This window comes from Myotis nattereri, assembly GCF_964212035.1.
Source record: "Myotis nattereri genome assembly, chromosome: 10".
Taxonomy (NCBI): Eukaryota; Metazoa; Chordata; class Mammalia; order Chiroptera; family Vespertilionidae; genus Myotis; species Myotis nattereri.
In genome coordinates this window covers 19,383,629-19,398,403 of record NC_138085.1, presented here as the reverse complement: position 1 = coordinate 19,398,403, position 14,775 = coordinate 19,383,629, and positions in this window count along the sequence as shown.

Sequence of the window (14,775 nt, the reverse complement as noted above, 5' to 3'; positions counted from 1 at the left end):
CGGACCTGCCCCGGGTTCACTTTTCTACCATCATGGGCTCTGCCCCGCCTGGCGCAGAGAAGCCCTGCCCGCCCCCTCCCAGCAGAGGCCACAGTGTGCAGAGGGGAGCGTGTGCGAGAGGCGGGTGCAGCCTGGTCGCTAACGCGGCTGTAGCCCCCGGTGTCCACCATCGAGGATGACACTTTGAGTCTTTGTTTCTGAGTCACTCCCCGGGATAGAAACCCAATTTACTACATTCCATACCCGTGTAGGCACTCATGAAATATATGTGTTTTGAGGTGTCCCCCAAATGGATGTACCACAGGCTGGCTGTCCACCAAATGTACACGCACTTTAACAGCTGAGAACCCAGTTTTCCCTCCTTTCAGGGTGAGCGGATTTGACGTAATGGGTGAAGCCAGACTCAGCTTGGAACCAAGAAGACGTATCCTCTGGACTTTGTGATGGGGACACATCCAGGATGAAGTGTCTGGTCCCGAACGGGCCCCAGTCCAGGCATCCAGGGCCGCTGTGGACAGAGGATGCGCAGAAACACCGAACGCAGCAATTCTCGGTGTGTGCGGTTCCATTGCTTCAGCAGCAGCAGCGCCTGGACCAGAACTGACGCAGCCACGGAGCCGCACACATCAAGAATCGTTCCTTCGGTTCGGTGTTTGTACGCTTCTCTCTCAATAGCTGCCCTCGATTCCTCGACTGCGGGGTGTTGGGTCCCCTCAACTTTATCTTTTCTGTGTCCCCATAAAAAGTCTGTGGAGACATGGTCTTCGTTCAAATCTTACCGTCTTCACTGATTTCTTCAAATCTGTTCAAACTGAAAAGAAGTGAAAATTAAGTGCGTTATCAGCTGTTAATGTGTCTACATTTTGGGGGGATACTACATGTACATTCCATGGAGAGAATTTTCCATCAGTTGTCTGACCTCTTTGTACCTGTTTTGGGGGACAGCCTGTATTTACATTCAATGGGGACTCATTGTCCATCAGCAGCCCAACCTCTCTTTACCTCTTTGGGGGACAGCCCATATTTACATACAATGGGGACTCATTGTCCATCAGCAGCCCAACCTCTCTTTACCTTTTTGGGGTAAGTCCATTTTTACATCCAATGGGGACTCATTTTCCATTAGCAGCCCTACCTCTTTTTACCATTTTGGGGGACAGCCCATATTGACATCAGTTGGCATCAATCTTTCTCTTTGGGAGTCACACCTCTAGTGTGTATATGGCTGGTTCCTGACATATGGTTTCCGGTTTCCTAAGGTGCTCTCCTGGGATGGGCTTGGCCTGGGGACCGGGGATCTATAAGGAGGTTTTCCTTTGGCCTTAATGTGCTGACAAAGAACTGGGTGTGCAAATGTGTTATGTCTCTGAGTGCTGTGACCTGAACTGATTAGCCATTGATTTTGGAACACAAGGATGGGTTTGTAATAAAATGAGTTGGAGTAGAATTGAGTCCTGGATTTCCTCACCGCTCGTCACTGGCAGCGATGCCCGGGCTCCAGGCTCCCCGCTTCCGCCCCCAGGTCCTGGGCCCCTGGAATGCAGACCTCCCTCGGCCAGGAGGCCAGAGATGGGGAAGCCAGGTTTCCTGTTTCCCAGGCAGCCGCTCTTCCCAGGCCTTGGTGTAGTTTAAGTCCCTCTAAGTGGAATCCCATTTTGATTTGGGATTTCTATCACAGCAGGAGCTCAGCTTACAATGATCCTTGGGTTTTCCAAGGCCACTCAACTAGGAAGAGGCCGAGGAGGGAGGAGGACGGCAGGTGAAGATCCCCCCAGACCTGACCTCATGGCGGCCCGTCCAGCTGCCGCCTGCGTGTCCCTCCTCCCTCACCAGCCTCTTGTGTAAGGTGCTTCCTGTGGCCTCCTTTCCCCTTCTTTCCAAGGCCCTGCCCCTGGGGGAGCCGCCCCCTCTGCGAGCTGCCCTCCCCAAAGATGGGAGCCAAACTGAGCATGTGGACCCCTGCAGGCCGCCTCCCCTCCGCCATTGGCTGTTGCAGGGTCTGAACCTGACCGGTCACCCCTGGGAGCTCTCAGCCTCTGTCCCCTGATTCTCTCCCCTCTGGGACAGCTCTTCAGGGCGCACACTGGCCGGTCCCTGGGTCCCCCCTCATCCTTCCCACAAACACTCATTGGAGTTCCCTGTGTGCTCGCTCCCAGGTTCCACCATGGAGGCAGCCCCCTCCCTGCCCCTCTGCTGGCCTGAGCCACCTGCTCCCCAGCACTGACCGCTCCTGAGCTTCAGGCCTGAGGTCGCTGCCTTAGACCCCCTGCCTGGGCTGCAGGCTTCTCCACTGTCCCTGACTCCTCTGGGCTCCCTGCTTATCCAAGTCCACCAGCTGTCAGTCACAGAAGCCAAAACCTGGGGTGCGGGCTGGACCCCTCCTCTCTCCACTTCCAGCAGGTGATCGCTCCCCTGAACCTGGGTCTGGAATGGATCTGGAATGTGCCCACCCCTCTTAGCTGACTGTTCTCATCCCAGGTCCCCCCGACACCCCTGTCCCTGGGTCTTGGCAGGGCCTGGCCAACTGGTCTGCCTGCCTCCCACAACTTCTCAGCCCCCTGGCACCTCTGGCATCCACCCCGCTGACCTACCTTTGTGAACCTCCCTCCCTCAGCCTCCACACCAGCTACACCCGTCCTTCTGCGGAGTATGTGTTCCATGTGACACACCGCGGGGTGCACCCCACCCGCTCTCACCCCCTTCCAGCCCCAGAGAAGCTGGTCGTACCCATAGCTTTCACTGCCATCTTCCCAGAAGGCTCCCAGCACCACTAGCCCAGGCCTCTCCTGGGAACCGCTAGATCTGTTCCCAGCTTGGAGGTCCCAAAGACACCTCCACCCCACAATGCTCAGCACACCGTTCACGCTCCTCCCCCACCGAAGCCTCTGTGCTCCTCCTCTCATCCCCTCTGTCCCCTTGCCCCAGACCATGCTGGGCATCGCCCTCCCTTCCCCCTGTCCTATCCTTCACTCCCCCAGTTGCTCCCAACTCTGACTTCTCACTCACATAACACCCAACCCAGGGGGTGGTCCCCCCGGGGCGGTGCCACGGGATCCTGCTGCAGAGGGAACACCCAAACCAGGCCCTCCTGAGCTCCAGGGCCCCACCCCTCTGCACTGGCTGGGAGCTGCGCGCTCCGGGGGGTGGTAAACATCCACGTGACCACTCAGGGCTGAGGTCTGCCTGCAGAGAGGGCGGGGTCACCTGTGGCACCAGAGGGGCTCCCCCTGGGGAGAGCAGGAAAGTGAGAAAATGGGAAAAGGTCAGACACACCTCGGGAAAGAAGCATCCAGCCACATGTTTATCAACCAACCAGAGGATGAGGAGGGAGTGTGTTTATATGTACACACACACATACACAAACACAGACACACACAGAGACACACACACATAAACACACACACATAAACACACACAGACACACACACACACACACACACACGAGTAAATAAAGATGTAGATACAGAGCCCATTGACTTCCTTCGAAAGCTCTTCTTGATTTTTGCCAAACAGGTGAATTTATAGCCACCCTATTCTTTCCCTCAGCGACGGATGAGTGTCATTCCAATGAGAATGTTGGGTGATGCTTGCTGTTATGTTAGCAAGTAAGACAAACTGGAGGTGCCTGTGAGATCCTCACTCTTTTGTTCATGATGTGAGTGACTACTCAGTCAGGTAGTGCTTTTCTGAATGCCAGCCCAGTCCCTCAATTCTTATAATGTGTTGGCACTGCAAGGCCTACAGAGGTCTTTTTAAAAACCAGAGAGACAATTTACGTCTCATAATATTCACCCAGGGCACACTTTTAGGTTTAATCTTCACGATTAACATTTTCTGCATCACTTTCTCAAGTCTAGAGACCACAGGCACAGAAGAAAACAAATCAAGTCCCGATTTGGTAACACTGGCCAATTCCTAGGGTGCAAATATTTTCACCAGAGGTGATTTCAGGGTGCTGACATGGTGTCCCGACCACGAACATGGGAATAGATGTATGGTCCACCCTGCTCTATAATATCACCTCCACGCAGGTACGATACGTCTGAATAACCCCAAGAGTATGGGTAACAGGGAAAAAATTCCAAGTAACCAGTTTTGTTTTGTTTTTTTTTTTAATCTATTTTTATTGATTTCAGAAAGGAAGGGAGAGAGAGTGAGAGAAAAGAGAAACATCAATGATGAGAAAATCATATATCGGCTGCTTCCTGTACACCCCCCACTGGGGATCAAGCCTGTAATCCAGGCATGTGCCCTTGACTGGGAATTGAACCGTGACCTCCTGTTTCATTGGTTTCTGCTCAACCACTGAGCCACGCCAACAAGGCCAAGGGGCAAGTTTTGAGTATTTATAACCTTTCTTTCTTATTATGTTTTTATTGATTTTAGAAAGAGGATTAGGGAGAGAAAGAGAGAGAGAGAGAGAGACATTGACCAGTTGCCTCTGCCAACACCCCTACCATGGACTGAACATGCAACCTGGGCCTGAACCCTGACTGGGAATGGAATCGGTGACCTTTGGGAGCACAGGACAATCAATGCACAGCCACCTGAGCGACACCGGCCAGGGTTACCACCTTTGCTTTTAATATAATATATTGAATCCCAAGTTCATATAAGTTAATTGTTAGCCATGTCTGTGTGTATCACGTGGCCTCTGAAGCCCCTGGACACACCCATGGGCTCTCACCAGCAGCACAGGCTGCTGCAGCTCAGCCAGGGCCACTGCCTGGTAGGGTGGGCTGAATGGCAGGCGCCTGCGAGGGTGAGAGTGAGCCCTCTGCCAGCGCGTGCACCGAAGAGGACCCGCAGGAGGAGCTGCAGGACCATGGTCACAAGGATGGGAGAAGAGACTGGTCGGCTCCCAGGGTCTGCCCGAATGTTCTCCCCAGGCTCAGGGGGGAAAACAGCTGGGTGTGGCTGGAAGGCTGGCTGGAGGGAGCTGAAGAAGAGGGTTGGGTGACCTTGCAGCCTAGGGTCCCCCGTATCCCTTCCCTTCTCACAGTGCCTCTCTATGCTGACCTTTCACCTACCAGATGGGCAAAGATGAAAACCCAGGAAGGAGTCAATGAAGGAGGCGGTGTGGCGAACAGGCGCTCACTCTCCATTTGGGTGTGAGCTGGCACAGGAGCAGCTTGGACATTTGCACTTACCTTTTCATTAAAATAGATTCATGCATTTTCCCTAAGCTATTTCTAGGATGACAGCCTAGGAAACACTGGCATGTCCTGCAAACACACACACACAGACTCTCTCTCTCTCCCTCCCTCTCTCTCTCTCATGCACACATGTGTGCACACCAGCACCCTGTCCCTAGCACTTGCCCTGTAGCACACCTGTCAGCCTCTGTCATGCTTGAACTGTCCTATGTTTGTGACCAGGCCTTTCACCAGGAGCAGAGAAACAGAACTTCCTGTCCACCACCTGCCCTGGTCCCTGTGGAGGGCGCTGGTATTTATTCACTGAGCAGCTCCTCTGTGCCAGAGCCCTTGTTAGCACTCCGTGGGAATATATCGATTCACTTCATTTGGTTCCTGTGAAAGGGGACGACTGACTCCCTCTTCCCAATTAGCACCGGAGAAACCATTGCATGACAAAGAGGCATGGGCTCCAGGGTGTAAGACAGAAGGGAGACGCTGTAGAGACTTGGGTGGGGGTAGTGAGGGTGCTGAGTGTACGCAGTCCTGCAGGCGGTGGGAACCGATTGAAGGAGAGCTTTGTCACTCCTGCTCTTGAGTTTCCCTCGCACAGCCCTGCGCCCTGGTCCTCAGGCCCTCTGGGCAGATATAAACCCAGGGCCACAGGTCAGGGCACAGGAGACAGTGCCCGGGAGGGTGGGCAGGGGCCGGAGCTCTCCATGCTGCCTGAGAGACTCTCACCCCTGGGATCAGGGAGAGGGCAAGGCTGGTCCTCCTGGGGCTGCAGGGAAAACCTCTCCCAGCTTCGGGTGGAGCCAGCTGTCCTAGGTTCCTGGGCTGGGAGCCCCATCCTCCCACCCATCTCTGCGCCCAAGTCATATGACCATCTCTCTGCCAGCGAGTCCCATTTCCCTCCACAAGGACACCTGTCACTCAGTGAGGCCCACCCACCCCAGACCCTGAGACCCCTCTGACCTGGATTACACCGGCCAAGGGGTACACCGCTCTGGGCTCCGCTCTGGGCTCCGCTCCAGGGCTTCCAGGGCCCAAGGCCTGTGGTGTCGGACCCGCATCCTCCTCAGCCACAGGGTTCGACTGAGACAGAAAGTCCCGTCGGGAGTGAGAGCCATGGACCCCGACCTCCCGCTGCCCGACCTGGCCCAGGAGGTCACTGTGCACTTGGCGCTGCAGCCTTCCCCCGCAGCAGGACGGACACCGGCCATGACGCGCTCAGGGACAGCCTTCAGCTCCAGGCCTGTCTCGACCGGGGCGTCCTCATGGGGCCCAAAGTGTGTCCCCAGCCCGTGCCCCCCCACCCCTCCCGAGATGCTCTCGGATCCTGGATTACACCGGCCATGTTGGGCCACGGTCACTCTGTCCCATCCGCATGGACCTGGGGGCACAGAACACACCCCAGAAGAGGCACCACGCCGCACAGGGAGGCAGGAGGCCGGGGGTTGAGTGGCAACACCAGGCTCAGCACAGCAAGCAGAGTAGAAATTGCCCGTAAATTCTGGCCAATATGCGCCCAGGCCACGGGCACACTCCCTATGGCATGTTCTCCCCGGTCCATGCGCCCACATGTACATGACATGAAGCCTGCGACAATCAGGGCCCTTCCTTGGCGGGGTGGGCAGAGGCCTCTGCACCAGGACCTGCAGGGCTTCCCTGTGGCAGCGAGAGCGCCCCCTGCCTCCCCTGCTCAGGGCACAGTGTTCCCACAGGAGGCACCTGGCAGCAGCCCCTTCCCTGTGCTGCCGCCTCCCGCCACCAGGGGCGGCCAGGGACCCTCGCTGGTACCGCCCACCGCGCGGAAGTCCCGCCCCTTCCAGAAGTCAGCCAGGTGCCAGTGGAGCCAACAGCATGGAGGTGCGGGGACTGTCTGACCTGAGTGGCTGCTGGCAGCCTGGGGCCGGGGCAGCCTGGAGGCTTCTGCGGGGTAGATGGCGAGTGGGGGGCCCCGGGCTGAGGACCGCCCCGCTCAGGCCCTGGGTCCTCGGGGCGGCGGACCCTCGCTCTGCCCGCACCAGCATCTGGGGGAGGCGCCTTCCTAGTCAGGGTTTTGTGTCTGAGGAAGACGCCCCCTCACAGGCCAGGCCGCCTGCCTCCCTGTGGTGGGCACTGGACTTGGCGCCGGCCCTGCCCTGTGTGGCCCCACTCTGGGCTCTGCTCCAGGGCTTCCAGGGCCCAAGGCCTGTGGTGTCGGACCCGCATCCTCCTCAGCCACAGGGTTCGGCTCAGACAGAAAGTCCCGTGGGGAGTGAGAGCCACGGACCCCGACCTCCCGCTGCCCCACATGGTCCAGGAGGTCACTGTGCACTTGGCGCTGCAGCCTTCCCCCATGGCAGGACGGACACCTGCCATGACGCACTCAGGGACGGCCTTCAGCTACAGGCCTGTGGCGACAGGGGCGTCCTCGTGGGGCCCAGAGTGTGTCCCCAGCCCATGGGCCGTCCCCGAGCTGCTCTGGGCTCCTGGATCCATCAGACAGCAGGTCTGCAGAATGTGTGCACGTCCCATCGGAATCACTGTAGGTGCTCGAGTAACTCCAGCCACATGAATGCTATTGCTCGTTTTAAAGGCTCTACTAAGCTCTATTTTATTTATTTTCATTTTTTATTTCTTTGGCATTTTCTGTCTCTTTTTCAAGAAAAAAGATTGTAAATATACTAATGTTACATGCAGTAAACAATATTTTAAGAAAAAGAATTTAAATATAACTAGAGGCCTGGTGCCCAGATTTCTGCATCAGTGGGGTCCCTTGGCCTGGCCTGCACCCTCTCACCATCCGGGACCCCTCAGGACATGTCCAAGCCCCACAGGCCAGGTGAGGGTCCCCATGGGGCCTCTAGTGTGCATATAAGATCTTTGGTGCATCTCTTCCAGCCTTCCCTCTTCCTCCTTCCCTCTGAGATTCATCTTTCTGTTCAATGTTTCCATGCCTGAGCTTTGCGTGTCTGACCCCTAGTGGTCAGTGCACATCATAGCACTGGACCAAGAGTAGCTTAGGACTTTATATACACTGAGTGGCTAGATTATTATGACCACCTGATGTGTGTAGGCAGATAAGGCATACACTGCATTGTTTGGGATATGGAAGCTGAAGGCTTGGTCGAACACCTTTGCTGTCTGCAGTTACCAAATAAAACATCTCCAATTTGCACAGGAACACAAGGATTGGATAGTTGAGCATTGGAAAAAAGTCATGTGGTCCGAAGAATGATGTTTCCAGTTGCATCATGCAGATGGCAGAGTGAGAATTTGGTGGAAACAGCATGAAAGCATGCACCCCACATGCATGAGTACAGCCCTTCAAGCTGTTGGGGGCAGTGTTATGGTCTGGGGCATGTTTTCCTTGGCATGATTTGGGCCCTTTAATTGGTGTGGAACAACATCTGAATAGCACAACATACCTAAGTTCATGCTATCATGTTGAGGGCGTATCCCAATGGAGATGGCTTCTTCCAACAAGACAATGTGCCATGACGGTGCTCGTATTGTGCAGGAGTGGTTTCAACAACATGAGGGAGGCTTTACCTTGCTTAGGTGGCCCCCACAATCACCAGATCTCAATCCAATTGAGCATTTGCGGGACGAAGTTAAAAGAACCATCAGGCAGCTGGTTCCACAACCATCAAATCTCACAGAACTGTACAGTGCTATTCATCAGGCATGGTGTCAGATTCCTCACATCACTTTTTAACATCTCGGGGAGCCAATGCCAAGAGGATTCGCCGCAGTACTGAAGGCAAAAGGTGGCCCAACGAAATACTGATGGTGTCATAATAATCTGGCCACTCAGTGTATATAGGCTTGTGGCCCAGTGCCCGAAATTCGTGCTTGGGGGCGGTGCGGTGTCTCTCAGCCCTGCCTGCACCCTCTCCAATCTAGGACCCCTTGGGGTGGTCTGAATGCTGGTTTAGGCATGATTTCAGGGATCGGGCCTAAACTAGCAGTCAAACATCCCTCTCAGCATCCAGGACCGCTGGCTCCTTACTGCCCACCTGCCTGATTGCCCCTAACCACTCTGCCTGCCAGCCTGTGTACCCGCAGCTGCCCCCCAGCCATCTGTCTTACCCTCAACTGCCCCCCACTGCCAGTCTGCTCACCCACCACTGGCCCCCAATGCTGGCCTGCTCGCCCACAATTGCCCACAATTGCCGGTCTGCTCCCCCCATCTGCCATTTCTGCTGGCCTGCTTGCCCCCCAACTGACCCCCCTGATGGCCTGCTTGCCCCCCAACTGACCCCCCTCATGGCCTGCTTGCTCCCAACTGCCCCCTACTGCCGGCCTGCTTGCCCGCTGCTGCCCTCTCCTCCTGGCCTAATCACCCCTAACCGCCTCTGCCTCGGCCTCACTACCATGGTTTTGTTCCAAAAGACATCTAGAACAAGGGTCCTCAAACTATGGCCCGCGGGCCACATGCGGCCCGCCGAGAACATTTATCAGGCCCGCCAGGTGTTTTTGCCACTGCTGCCTGTCCTGCTTAGCAGCCAACTCGTCCCGGGCCCGCAGTGCGCATGTGTGGAATGTCTGAGGGACAGTGAACTGGCCCCCTGTTTAAAAAGTTTGAGGACCTCTGATCTAGAAGGTCTCCTGGTCTAATTAACATATTAACCTCTTATTAGTAAAGATGTTATGTGCAATAAACATGAATATTTCAAGAAAAACTTTTAAATATAATATTACCTGTAATAAACATTAATATTTCAAGGAAAAAAGATTCAAATTATAATAATATTACCAAAACTATACTAACAGAGTATATCACAAAAGTTGTAGGAAATATTAAAAATCTGAAAATAACAGGATTACTTCTATTATATTCTAAAATAGTTTTTGTCTGGCTCTATTTTTTGTTCATCAGTTTACGTTTTTCATTATATTCCACAAATGAGTGAGCTCACATGATATTTGTCTTTCTCCAACTGGCTTATTTTGCTTAGCATAATGCTCTCCAGGTCCATCCGTGCTGTTGCAAATGGTAAAAGTTCCTTCTCTTTTAGGGCAGCGTCATATTCCATTGTATAGACGTACCACAGTTTTCTAATCCATCATCTGCTAAGTGGGGCCCGTAGGCTGTTTCCAAATCTTAGCTCTTGTACATTGTGCTGCTACTAACAGAGGGGTGCATATGTCCTTTCTGATTGGTGTTTCTGATTTCTTGGGATATAGTCCTACAACTGGGATTACTGGATCAAATGGGAGTTCCATTTTTAATTTTTTGAGGAAACTCCACACTGTCTTCCACAGTGGTTGCACCAGTCTGCATTCCACCAGCAGTGCAAAAGGGTACTGTTTTCTCCCCATCCTCGCCAGCACTTGTGTTTGTTGATTTGTTGATGATAACCATTCTGACGGGTGTGAGATTGTATGTCCTTGTCGTTTTGATTTGCATCGCTCTGATGATTATTGTCTGATATTTTGCTGCCTATGGATTCTTCTGCGTATGGATATATGCCTGATATTTTTCTGCCTACGGATTCTTCTAAGATTTTTATGGTTTCCCGCCTTATGTTTAAATCCTTTATCCATTTTGAGTTTATTTTTGTGTTTGGTGTAACTTGGTGGTCTAGTTTCTTTCTTTCTTTCTTTCTTTCTTTCTTTCTTTCTTTCTTTCTTTCTTCTTTCTTTCTTTCTTTCTGAATTGAGTTTAATGGCCTGGGTTGATTTCTGGATTCTCTGTTTGATTTCATTAGTCTACACGTCTGTTCTTGTTCCAGTACCAGGCAGTTTTGAGAACTGAGGCTTTGTAATATGGCATAACATCTGGTATTGTGAGTCCTCCCACCTTGTTGTTCTGTCTCAGGATTCCTGTGGCTATTCGGGGTCTTTTTAAATTCCATATGAATTTTTGAATAGTTTGTTGTAGGTCTGTGAAATATTCCGTTTGTATCTAAATGGGATTTTCATTGAACCTATAGATTGCTATCAGTGTTATGGACATTTTAATGATGTTGATTCTACCAATCCATGAACACGGTATATCCTTCCATTTGTTTATGTCTTCCTCTATCTCTTTTTTCAACATCCTGTAGTTTTCTGAGTACAGGTGCTTTGCTTCGTGAGTTAAGTTTATTCCTAGGTATCTTAATGTTTTTGGTGCAGGGGTAAATGGGATTGTTTTATTAGTTTCTCTCTGTGTGAGTTCATTATTGGTGGATTTTCTGAAACAGTCTGAGGAGTATACTAGTAGGTGTTAGTTAGTTCTTCTTTGAATGTTCGGTAAAACTCCCCTGTGAAGCCATGTGTTGGATGATTAGTGACTTTGACTATGTTTTCATAAGTCTCTTGGCCTTCTGTGTGTCCTCTTTCAAAAAATATCTATTTAGGTCCTTTGCCCATTTTTTGATTGGATTATTTACCTTGGTTTTGTTAAGCTGTAGGAGTTCTCTGTAATTTTTGGAGAATAAGCCCTTATTGGACATAACATTGGTGAATGTGTTCTCCCATGCAGTGGACTTGCTTGTTCTTTTGGATGATGCGTTTTCTTTTGATGTAGTCCCATTTGTTTCTTTTCTCCTTAGTTTCCATTTCCTTAGGAGTTGTATGGGTCAAGGTATTGCTATACTTTATTTTAAAGACTTCAAATAAATTCAAAGTTTGAAAAAATTTGATGTAGTTAAGTAATTCCATTAGTGTGTTGAAAACATTCAACCATTCAAACATTCCATTTTATACATAATTTTTATATCTGTAGAATTCAAATTTCTCTTTTTGGAAATCTATTTCTGTTGATTTAGGAGAAAAAGGGAGAGGGAGAGATAGAAACATCAATGATGAGAGAGAATCATTGACCACCTGCCTCCTGCACGCCCCACAGTGGAGATTGAACTGGGCGTGTGCCCTGACCAGGAATTGAACCGCAACATTCTGCTTCCTAGGTCGACGCTCCACCCTGAGTCATGCCGGCTTGGCTAATTTCTCTTTTTTAAGTTCTATTTGAACATAATGTCCTGGTCATGGCTTGCTCTCCAGGTTGATGTTTAGTGAAAAGGCTCCAATTGGGAGTTTACAGGTTAAATGTATTATTTATTCAATTAGGAGTAGCCCCTGTCTATGGGCGCTGGCCTCTGTGAAGTCATGGTTCCCTCCTGCACATCTGCGCCCCTCCTGGAGGCTTCTAGCATTTAGTGTTTTCCTTCAGCAGTGACAGGTGTTTACGACACTCTGAGCTGTCGGGCCAAGCTCACGTGCACCCACAATTGAAGGCGCCCCCCATAACCTGCTCTACTCCCCTCCCCCAGGGTTCCTCTTCCAGCCCCTGTTCCTCAGAGTTTGCTCTTTTCCATCTAGTGGCTGTGTGGCCGGTCACGGCTGCTGGGTCTCTGGGTCTTCCTTCCCAGATCCCGCAGGACTGCGTCTGGCAGGCCTCCCTTCCGACTTTCCCTTCCACAGGGCTCCACGCCCCCACCTGGTGCTGCTCCCGCCTCCTCCTCTAGGCTCAGCTGCACTCCAGAATGAGGGCTGTGGGATGTGCAGCGCTGCAGACAGATGTGCGGTGCTCTGTTTCCAAGAGCTAGACAGCTGCTGGCTGAGGCGGTCCCCCTGGACTGAGAAGGTGAGAGGGTGGCTCACAGGCAGGTCCCAGTGCTGTGGCGGGTTGCTCTGGGCTGCAGCCAGCAGTCCGCGTGGCCCTGTGCCAACCCTGCACACTCAGACCGGGTCTTACAGGGTATGTCCCGTGGCTGTGAGTGTCCTACCAGGTGTGCGTTGATGCGCTGGTTTGAAAAGGACTGACTCTTTCAGCATAAACGCCTCAGCTGGCTGACAAGAAGGGTCCCTGAGAGGAGCGCGCTGCCAGGATGGTCAGGTGTGTGCGATGATGCTGGGTCTGCTTCACTCCTGCAGGTCGGAGCTCCCTCTCTGGAGGCCGCGCTGAGGAAGTTCCATGACATCTATAGAAAGGGAAGCAGAGGCACAGAGGGTGGCAGCCGGCTCACCATCCTTGCCCTTTTGTATGACTTCCACCTGCTACAGTCTCTCCGCATCTCCTACATGTTGGAAAAACTGACTGGAACTTTCACAGAGAAAGATAAGGAACTGATCTTGTTCAGGCTGAGAAATGGGGATTTTCATTGAGAAAACACGATGCTATGTCCCTGGCAATGATCAGAGAGACCAGGGCAAAGCCAGCGGGGCAGGCAGCACGTTCCGGGTCCAGACCTGGGACGGTGGGTTCCTCGACCTGCCTCCTAAGTGCCTAAGTGCGCAGATGCTGAGCAGCAGGTGAAATAAGTGGGGAAATGCTGTGTGCCATGCACTAGCCATCTGTTATCGTCTGCTCCTGGGATGAAGATGTTTTTATCGTGAGTGTGTGAGCAAACCTTATTCCTTTACTAAAACTCGGGTCTTTTGTGAGTTAAGAATCGATTTAATTCACACTCATCTGTTCAACAAATGTTCACTGAGGAAGGCCGTGTGGCTCGGGGCTCAGGTGTCAGCGACCTGGACTTCTGGCTCAGCAGTGGACAGCAATGTGACCTGAGTCTTCCAAGCCTCAGTTTCCCCTTGTAGAACACAGGGCTGAGCAGAGCTCCTGTCTCTTTTCCTTTTGTGCAGATCAGAGATAGGGGAGGGCAGGGGAGCCCCGAGGGATGTGTGAGGAGCAGGAAGAGGGTGCGTGTGGGGCCCGCAGGGGAGCAGGGCAGAGGCCGTTGCAAGGACTTGGGCTTTGATCCTGGAGGCACCTGGAGGGTTCTGAGTGGGAAAATGGACTGGGAAGGGTTCGTGCTAACGGTCACCCTGGCTACAACGTAGAAGAAGGAGGTGGTCAGGCAGGAAGACCCCCTTCAGGGGTCAGAGATGGTGGTGGGAGGATTAGCTCTGTGGTAGTGGACGTGGGTGTGGGAGAGGGTGTGGGAGTTGGAACTGACCAGGTGGAGAATGGGTGGGAGGGAAGGCGGGGTCAGTGCATGTTCTCAGCTGGGCCTTTAGTGGACAGCACTACATGCAGGAGACACAGGCTCAGAAGGGAGGACGGGACCATCCTGAAATCTGAAATGCTCACTGGGATGTGCTGTGGTCTGAGCCCTCTGAGGACGCACAGCCCTTAACATACGCAGTGGACACTGTGAATGGGTGGGTGTGATGCTGTGTGAATGCTCTCACTGAAAAGTGAATACTTGGAGAAATCTCAGACAGGGCTCTCTGGGAGGTCTCTGAATTGTGCTTGGGACTTTTCTCTCAGTGTGACATTCTTTCCAGTTGAAAAGTTAAAGAGTGTACAGGCCAGGGGTGGGGAAGGAATGGCCAATGTCGTGGAGAGGAGGGGTGGCTCAGAGCCCAGGGCCAGGAGGGAGGAGTGCAGGGAGGGGGGAGAACCAGTGGGAGGAGGGGGGTGGAGGGGAGCAGGAGAGGGAAGGGGAGCTCTGTGGGTAGTGGTCCAGGCCCCGGTGGAGGTCTGGCGGGAGTCCGGTGCCGGGTCATGTTAAAAGGCTGCAGAGGCTGGAGTGGGGATGGTCTGCCTGCGGCCATCGGGTTTATCAGCAGTGGTGGCCACGTGCAGAGTTGGTTTGTTTCTTCCCAAGTTGAAGTGATGACCATTTGAAATGGATGGCTCACTCTTTCTTTTCTTTATGTTTTTAAGGTTCGCTGTGTGCTGGAAACGATGTTGGTTCTGAAGAGCAGTGGCATGCAG